Genomic DNA, 10,037 nt, shown 5'->3' on the forward strand with positions numbered 1-10,037 from the left:
TTCTGGAATGCTCTACTGCAACTACATATGCTCGAAGATGTACTTGAAGAAACTCATAAATGCAAGTTTATGTCTAGCCTACTTTGACATTTCTATGTGGAAGTCAATATGTTTAAGCCAACAACACTTGAAGATGCAATTTCCTTGGCCCATGACACTGAAGACAAAATTCGCGGACGAGACAAGCGACCACAACAATTTCCAACTAATGGTAACTATGGTTCCAAACAATTCAATTCAAATTTTCGAAGATTCAATCAAAGTCATTTCCTTCCATCTTCATTCTATAAATCTTGGACATGACCACTTGCCTTGCCATCAAACACAAATCCAAACCCTAAGCTATCCCCATAGTCAAATCCCAACATTCCTAAACTTCCTACCATTACCAATAATGTATCTAAAGCAAAACCCATAGTTTGTTACAAATTTCATCAACCTGGACATCTAGCAGCCAATTGTCAATCCAAAAAGCCATCCGTCCATATCAACTATCTGGGAGCAATAGAAGATGAAGAATTTGAAGAGATGCCGGACTTTATGGAAGACGATGATGACTTGGTACTACTTCTGATACTTTGCCAGGTATGCCAACTCCCCATTCCTTATTGACAATGAAATGTTTTGTGCATGGTAAAGAAAAGACTATTTTACATGATGATGGGAGTACACATGACTTTATTTCTGTAAAATTAGTCAAAGAATTGAATTTACATACTGTTTCTACACATTATCGCATCAAGGCTGCATTCCTAGGTACGAGATGTAATGGAACACAAGAGGTGCATAATTTAGAAATTAAAATTGCTGATTATATCGAACGAAGAAATTTCTTAGTTGTACCTTTGCAATCTAGTGACATTATCTTAAGAATGCATTGGCGTCATCAATACAATCCTGATATAGATAATTAGACACATTCAATTAAAATTTATTTTCAAAGAAAACAAATCACACTACATGGTATGCATGCTTTTAATAATTTTCCATTGCTTACTCATACTCAGGCTAAACGTGCATTAGGTAAAAGTAGCAAATCCTATTTAATATGGGTGAATGAAATTCAAGCTAAAGAAAAACAGATGCATCCTAGGCATACACAATTTCTTGCCCAATTCCAAGATTGTTTTGCTGCTGATTTACCATGTGGATTACCACCTTCACGACCTGAAGATCATAAGATAGATTTAATTCTTGGAACACAACCACCATGTAAAGCACCATATAGACATAACCAAATTGAACAGAAAGAAATTCAAAATCAAATAGAAGAATTGCTTAACATAGGATTAATTAGACCTAGTATTTCTCCATTTGGTGTACCTGTCTTATTAGTGAAAAAGAAAAATAATACTTATCGCATGTGCATTGATTATCGTGCCCTAAATAAAATTACTGTTAAGAATAGATACCCGATTCCTAGGGTAGATGATCTTATGGATAAACCTCAAGGATCTGCCATATTCAGTAAGATAGATCTTAAATCTGGATATCATCAAGTAAGATTGGACAAATCTGATATATTCAAAACTGCATTTAGAATACAATTTGGACACTATGAATTTCTGGTTATGCCTTTCGGTTTAACTAATGCACTAGCCACATTCAGTCGTATGATGAATCGCATATTTATGAAACATCAGCATTATGTCATTGTTTTCTTTGATGACATATTAGTTTTCAGTAAAAATGAGAATGAGCATTATGAACATTTGTCTTTAGTTTTTAAGTTATCAAAAGATAATTAATTATATGCTAATCCAGAAAAGAGTGAATTCTTCCAAACAGAAACTCAATATCTAGGACATATTATTTTATCATAAGGTATTATAGTCGACCCTAAAAAGATAGAAGCAATTTTAAATTGGCCGATACCCAAAAATGTGCATAAATTACATTCTTTTCTAGGTCTTGCTAGCTTTTACAAAAAAATTGTGAGGAATTTCTCATTACTTGCATTACCTTTGACAAAACTTTTAAAAAAGGGTATTGTGTATAATTGGTCTGACAATCAACAAAAGTCCTTTGATTTGCTAAAACATGCTTTAACTTGTACTCCTGTATTACAATTACCTGACTTCAATAGACCATTCTTCTTAGTAGTTACTGACGCAAGTGGATTCAGAATAGGAGCAGTCCTTATGCAAGATTCTCATCCCATAGCCTACTCTAGTTGCAAACTCAAACCATCTAAACTTAAATATTCTACCTATGATAAAGAATTGTTAGCCGTAGTACAAGCCTTACGTCAATGGAAAGATTATTTAATGGAATCTGAATTCATGATCAAAACTGACCAACAAAGCATTAGACATCTCCTTAGTCAACCATAAATATCTGACCGAGACATTAAATGGACCGCTTTTATTCAAAGTTTTCATCCCATTATACAATATCAACCTGGAAAAGAGAATGTTGTTATTGATGCTTTGAGTAGAAGACCGACAATTCAAAATATTTTTGTGATATCATTTGATTCCCTTATTCCTATGAAAGATACCTATCATCAGAATCCTACTTTTCAAGCTGATTGGAATAAACTAGTTGCAAATAGTTGGATTCCTATTGATTCATTGTCTTACACTAATGGATTTATGTTTTATGAAAAAATATTATGTATGACTGTTCCATTTCGATCATTTGTTTTGCATGAAATTCATTATCCTCCATATCAAGGTCATAGAGGAATTATATCTACTTTGCATACATTGATTAAAGATTTTTATTGGCCACATATGGACACTGATGTATCTAACTTTGTATCTGAATGCTTAATTTGTCAACGAGTTAAAAGACACCATGGTAAACAATATGGTTTACTAATGCCATTATCCATTCCATCACGACCATGGAAACAGATTTCAATGGATTTTATCATTGGTCTACCTAACACTAAAGCTAACCATGATATGATTTGGACTGTTGTAGATAGGTTTAGCAAATAAGCATATTTTATTCCATGCAAGAAAACTTTAACAGCATCTCAAGCTGCTCGATCATTTTTGAAAACTATTTTCACTAATCATGGTTTACCAAAAGTCACTATTTCTTATTGTGATTCTAGATTCTGCAATAATTTTTGGATTACTTTGTTTGCTAACTTAGGAACAAAGTTTGATTTTTCATCTGCATTTCATCCGAAACAAATGGTCAAACAAAAGCTACTAGCAGTACTATTTTAGATCTTTTGCGTGCTTACACCATTTCAAAACCACATACATGGGATACATATCTACATTTACTTCAGTTTGCATATAATAATACACCACATATAGCTACAAAGAAAGCACCATTTGAAGTTATTTATGGATATCAATTGCCTACACCTGTTACATCATTATCAAACAAAATTCAAATTGCTGATGATTTTGCTAATATGCATGCTACTATTTTTTTATGAATTTAAAGATATGATTGGCAAAGCCCAGCAATTATACACAAAACAAGCAAAAAAGAAATGACAGGCTATGAGTTTTAAAGTTGATGATTATGTTTGGTTACGAATTGAAAAACACAGATTACAAAGTGTAGATAAACACCCCGTTGTTAAATTAGCACCTAGATTTTATGGACCATTCAAGATCATACATAAAATCAATGACAATGCATTTAAACTAGAATTACCACAACATTGGAAAATTCACAACACTTTCCATATCAGTTTATTACGACCCTTTAGAGGACAACTACCTGTACACCCTGTTTATGAAAACCCTCATTTTTTAGATGATAAAACTGAAATCCTTGAGCCTGAAACTATTATAGATACTGACTTTATGACCACTAGAACTGGCCGTAGATATTCTAGATATTTAGTCAAGTTTAAAAATCATCCTGTTGAAGAGACCCAATGGATGCAGGCTAGAGACCTAAATACTTTCCCCACACTGTTAGCTCCACATTGAGCTAATAGCCATTGAGGACAATTACTATCCCATTCCGGGGGTATGATGCTAGGAGGCATATTCCACGGTGGATTCCGTGAGGTTTTGCGGTGGATTTCATAAAATTTTATTACCGGGGCTCATACACAAAGTGGATTCTTTGTGCGAAAAGTCGATGGGGACGCCTATCCTTTTTGGGCATTTTGTTAATTTAATATGTAAGTGGGTGATTTCATAGCGGGTGATTCCGTAAAATACATATTTAAATTAATAAACATTTATGAGTTTGGAGTGCCCACTCATAATAAATTAAGGTTAGGATTGAGTTCTAACCAATTTATTTTTGTAGATGAAAACTACTAGGTATTCACTTTTTTCGATTTAATTGTATTATTTTTCTAACAATTGTGAATGCTTCAGTTGATGTGTAGAGCAAGCAGCGGTGGCATTGGGAAGCATTGGAGGATAGCGTGTATTCAAATTATCATCAATTTTTGATGGGCGCGTATCTTAGGTATGGCGTCCATATTTGACACGCTTATTTATCAAAGCGCTTGATATTTATTATTTTTGTATGCGCATGGGCGCAAGATTTAAATATTTGTATTGGACATTGTATTTGGGTACCGCCTGACTTCTTAGGTGCCCAATAGCTTTAATTCTTTAGTAGCACAAAAGCAAATACAAAAGCTAAAGCATGCTAATTGTAAATTGGGCAATTTCTTGAGCTTGAATATGAATAATATATAAAATACATGCTTTGTGGAGCGCTCACACAAGGCATGGGGGGAGGTTGCACCTAATTGGTCTCTTGTTCATGTCGTACAAGCTTTCTTCATTGGTTTTTGTGTAAAAAGTAGAGTTCTTTTGTTCTTGGGAACCTTCTCACGCTCACTACGCGCGCATACGGCGTCCGATCTATGCACCATCGAAGCTTCAAGAAGGGGAGGAACAGTCTTGTCATTAAGGGCGGCACCATCAACTACAACAGACTCCTTCTCCATGTCAATCGTGTGTGGAGCTAGAGATGATCTAAGATAGTTAGAGAAGTCTTGTAGATCTATTTTTCAGGGTGCTGATCTACTAAAGTTTCTAGTACAAAGGAACGGATTCAATGCACGTTGGGAGGGCTATGTCATGAGTCGGCACTCGTCATGATGGGAAGGAGGGCAGCACTTTCATGAAGAGCCTTTATTGACTCTGAAAAGAGTAGGAGATTATTTGGAATGCAAGGGGCTAGTTTTGACTACGGGGAGAGGGTCGTCTGGGTCTGATGACGGGATGCCATTGATTTTGTAGCCGGACTGCTTTAGGACTTGAAAGAGAGGTGGCAGAGTGGTTTTGGAGGTGGCAAGGTGGTTTCGGAGGTGACAAACTGGTTTCCTAGGTGATAAAGAGGTGACACATTGTAGTAATGAGTTGAATTCAAGGTGGCAAGTATGTCTTCATGGTAGTGATCAGTAGACCCCTCAAGTTCATCATGTTGGGTGCACAATTCTAAAAACCCGAGAAAACACCAAAAAACACTTAAAAATTCAAATTCAATTTAAAAAATAGTTGAAAAATTCTTTAACTAATTGAAAATTTTATTGGATTATTTTCTTGGTCATAATGCAAAAAATTAATTGCCAGAAATTAAGGATATTCAAAATCCTTTTAAAAGTCATTAAAATTTGAATAAAATACATTAAAAATCAACCAAAAAAGTCAAAAAGATTTAAAAAATAACACCAACTTTATTGCATATTTTTGGAATGTTCCATATGCTGAAATTGATATGCCTAATAAACAAAATATTATTTTGAGACCAAAATGCCAATTTTTAAACCTAAAATCGTGGGAATTTCATTTTAAAATCTGAAAATAAGCTGACAAATGCTCAATAAATTTAGACACATTGTTGAAACCTGATGGTTCAATTCTCACTCTAGATTGATTTCAAAAAGTCTATTATTAAAATTAAAAAAACAAAAAACAAAAAAACTAAATAATTAATAATAATATTAGCACCAACACACAAACATTAATAACAACCAACCAAACCAAATAGGACTACACTAACCTTGCCTTCATATTTATTTAATTATTTATTTTTTAATGGGATGTCACATTTTCTATCAATTATTAGCTATTGTGTGATGAAGGCTAACTCTAACACATTTGTAGGTGAGAATACTTGACAGTTGAGAGAGATAGAGTGAGAGAGAGACTTGTGTTGAAATGGTCTATCCACTTAGGGACGGTAATATCTAAGGCTTATAGACAGTAAGAGCCATGCCATGCCTAGGTCAATTGACCTAAGTGTGGTCAATAGTTAAGTTAATGTGAGTGTGGCTCAGCTACTCTGACTTATACTCTTGAATTTGTGGGACTCGTAAGTGCAAGAAGTATCACCAAAACTAGTGATGCTAAGAAGACTCCCACAAGTTTAAGTATGTGGTAGCATATAAATCTCTCTCTTTTTGTCTCTTCCTCTCTTCTCTCTCTTTGAAAATGCTTTTCAAGCATTTACTCCCTTTTTAAACTTATATTCAAAAGCAAATGTGTGTGTTGTACCTTGGGGTCCACACAAATATAAACCCATGTGTGGGTACAAGCTTCTGTTGGAAGAGCCTCTTCACATCAAGTCAATTGGCTTAAGTGACGGGGTTCTAAAAAGTCAATTGGCTTAGTTGTGGCGAGGTTCTAAAAGAGTTAATGTTCAACATCAACACGTCTCTCTGAACTTGAAAGTTGAGAGAGAGGGGGCTAGGGAGGCGACAGAGAGTCTTGCATTGAGACTGGGACATCTAAGGCTGGAAATTAGAGACAGTAAAAGACTTAACGTTGTCTATTAAGAAAAGCGCCAACATATGATCATGTAGACTCCCCTAGCTTTATATAATTCATCAACTCATGATATTCTCGAAATTAAGGAAAACATGAATCGGCTCATGTCGACAATACTCATATTACTGGCTCAGATCGTTCTCAATATTATGGTTTCGCCAGCTACTGCAATTAAATATGCACAGTTCGACGCAGCTCAGCCTCCTCCTCTTCTTCCTGCGCAGTTCACTCAGCCATCTCCGCCTCGTCTTCTTCCAGGTATAACAAGTGATTCATGTGTGTGTGTGTGTGTGTGTGTGTCTCTCAGTGAGAGCCTCTTAACGCAAATCTGAATATATAGCACTTTCAATGCTGCTGATTGGATAGATGACAGCCGCACCCCGCGCAACCGCAGGCAGCTCCAGGTAAAGTACTTGACTGCCATCTCTCCTAATTAGTCGCACTATAACGACGAGCCTTCGACTTACTAAGCAATCATGATTTTCCAAATTCCAATTGTTTTTCATTTCTGCAGGTACAAGTTCCTTCACATATGACTCTTGGACCCCCTCCCAGAATGTGCTGCAAAAAGAAAAGGTGATTAGTACTGCAATTTTGAGAGCAATGTTCACAGAAAACTGTCCATCGGTGTATTTTTCACACTTCGATGAGTGAATTTCTTTTTTTCTTATAAAACACTTACGTTATTTTATGTAAGGAGATTGAAAGGGTGCGAAAATCCAAATGTATTTTCATACATATTTTCTTCTAGTGTTGTTTTCTCCTTTGTGAAAGGCTGTAAAATATTTAATTCTATAAAAAATTCCAAACTATGTTGGAGAGAAATTCTCTAAGGAGAAGCCAATAGCCTTCCCATTGAACTTTAGAGCTTCATACCTTCTTTGGACTATCTCGTTACAAAGAAATCATGTTGTATTTAAAGGTAAGTCCTCTATAATTCATGGATTTAACTTCTTGGTATACCAATCAACAATTGAGAGCATGGACTCATGAAACAAGCTAGCAAGCATTTAGCCAAAACTAGCAAGAAGAACCTCCGGTCGCCTCCATGATGGAAGAACAGGAGTTTGTTGACGTTCTCACCATCGTAAAGGATGTAGTTTGATGCTACTACTTGCCTAGGGCGACTCCACCACCTTTTGTTGTTATGCATTTGTTACGCTCATAGTAGCTACCTTCCAAACAAGCAATACATGGTCCCATTGTAAATAACATGGTTACAACATTCACCCTTGTTTACAATCTCCTATTCTCGCTAATCCTCAAGGTCAGTGTCTCTTGATTTCAATTGTTTTTTTGTAACCTTGTAATTTATTGCTTTAAAAATTGATAGATGGTTCAACTACATATGATGTTAGAAAAGGAAAGAAACCTTTGGAAATCCCATGTGAAAGAAGCCGGATAATCTCATCCTTTAAACTTACAACTATAATGAGGTAGGCATCTGTCACAATGATAATCAATGATATTATGAAATGTGAACCTTCAAATTTTCCAATTATATGAGGTCTTGCATTATGAGTAGGTCAAGGGTTTTCTATTTTCTTATTATGCTACAAAGAAATCATAGGTCCACATGGCTAATAGTCTTTGATGAGTTGTTCTATAGTTTTATTTTGTGAAATTTCCTCTGCTTTCATGTGAATTGTCATGGCATTCCTTTAAATATTTTTATTAGTCAAATAAAGAAATATGCTAAATAAATTAAAGGTCCACTTTAAAAACACATTCATATAAATAAACTCTCCTCAAAAGAGAGGGAAAATCATATGATAAAAGAGCTCTGGTCAATGCTTAAGAGAAAAGATTCATTACCAAAATTGCAACTAATAAGCAAAGTGCAATATAATAGCATATGCTTATATAAAGCTCTAGGACTTGGTTTTGCACATGTTTATAGGCTCAAAAACACTATGGGTAGGAGGGATAAGTTTTCCTCTTCCTAAACCTAGCAAAGAACAAGTTACATAGTTTTAGATTGTCACTAGAGGATTGGGTAGTGGCCTCCTCATGCTCCCTAGTAGTGGCATCCTCAAGCTCCTTATGTTAACGGCAACAAGCACTATACAAGCAATAGGTCACATGCCAAGATGGATCATAAGATGTTTGGCATAAATAGACTGAATGTTTTCAACTGTACCACAATAAATCAATGATCATTACTTGCAGCATACATAGAATGATTGCACATTGAAACCAAATAGACATTTGCAACTAAGAGTAATAAAAAAGTAAATATTTTTGAAACTTGCCCTAGAAGAATTGATCACATAGTATTAAGGCTTTCATGCCACTCGCTTGAGTTCATTCTAGTACTAACATTTGCTAGAAGTGAGATATCATAAGATTGATACATGAAATTTATTACCTTTACATATATGTAGCATAGTTTATAGTTCTTTAGCAATATAATTTAAAAGGAAAAATCAACCATTCATAACAACTTTTATCAACTACTAACAAGAACTATATGATTGAGTTTACATAGTGTTATATATTGTGTCACAAGTAACCTAAAATTTTTAAATTCATAGCATGAAATTGTAATGTAAACTTACTCTATACTTATTCAAAAATCATGATTGGTGGTTTACTTCATCGACAAGAGGCACAATCAAACTCCATAGTATCTTGCAAAATGAAGAAGCAAACAAAGAAAAGTGTTAAAGAAAAAAATGTTGGAGTTATCTTTTTAAAAAATATGTATGTACAATAACGAGATCAGGTCCAAATACTTAACAAACATGCAACAAAACCATGCTAATACGGCAAAGAGTTGGCACAATACTCTCCAAGAATTTATAATTATGGGGAAATGTGCCCTTCCCTTGTGAAGCAATAGTATTATGTTACATTGGTTGGATTGTAATGTAATATACTATGCTATCCTATACTATGGTAGAAACCAATTAGATCAATAATAGAAAATATAACTAGATGTTTAATGTTTAATTTGTCCATAAATTGGTATCTCTATATTCTTCTTCATTCCAAAATAAGACTTGTTGACATTAACAAGGTAACAGGCTTGGGTGTAGTGGTACCACCATCATATTGAGTAAATGTTATTGAAGTAACAACTATATTGAAGAATGAAGGAAACCCTTGGGCCATTGAGCCTTATAGAATAAGTATTGTTTCCTCTTAAAAGACATGGTGTTCCCATAGTTCCAGTGGATGGTGAACCAAAGGTAGCATCTCACCTTGTCATACGAGTGAAAAGAAAATTTTCTTACGTGAGCTATAATGCAAAAGCTTATACACATCCCTAAGCTCTTAAACAATTTGCTACATCCTTCCATATTGTCAAGCTTATAAAATAGG

General features: G+C 34.7%; 1 long non-coding RNA gene across 1 annotated transcript; it reads left to right on the plus strand.

Annotated features, from left to right (window-relative positions):
- The first annotated feature begins 6,645 nt into the window (after positions 1 to 6,645).
- On the plus strand, positions 6,646 to 7,985 carry LOC148040822 (uncharacterized). Its single transcript, XR_015692240.1, has 3 exons — positions 6,646 to 6,971; positions 7,080 to 7,117; positions 7,228 to 7,985. It is a non-coding gene; the product is annotated as an uncharacterized LOC148040822 (long non-coding RNA).
- Positions 7,986 to 10,037: the final 2,052 nt, after the last annotated feature.

The sequence above is a fragment of the Lygodium microphyllum genome, chromosome 1 (genome assembly GCF_053477565.2).
Source record: "Lygodium microphyllum isolate KBCC chromosome 1, Lygodium_microphyllum_v1.1.10, whole genome shotgun sequence".
Taxonomy (NCBI): Eukaryota; Viridiplantae; Streptophyta; class Polypodiopsida; order Schizaeales; family Lygodiaceae; genus Lygodium; species Lygodium microphyllum.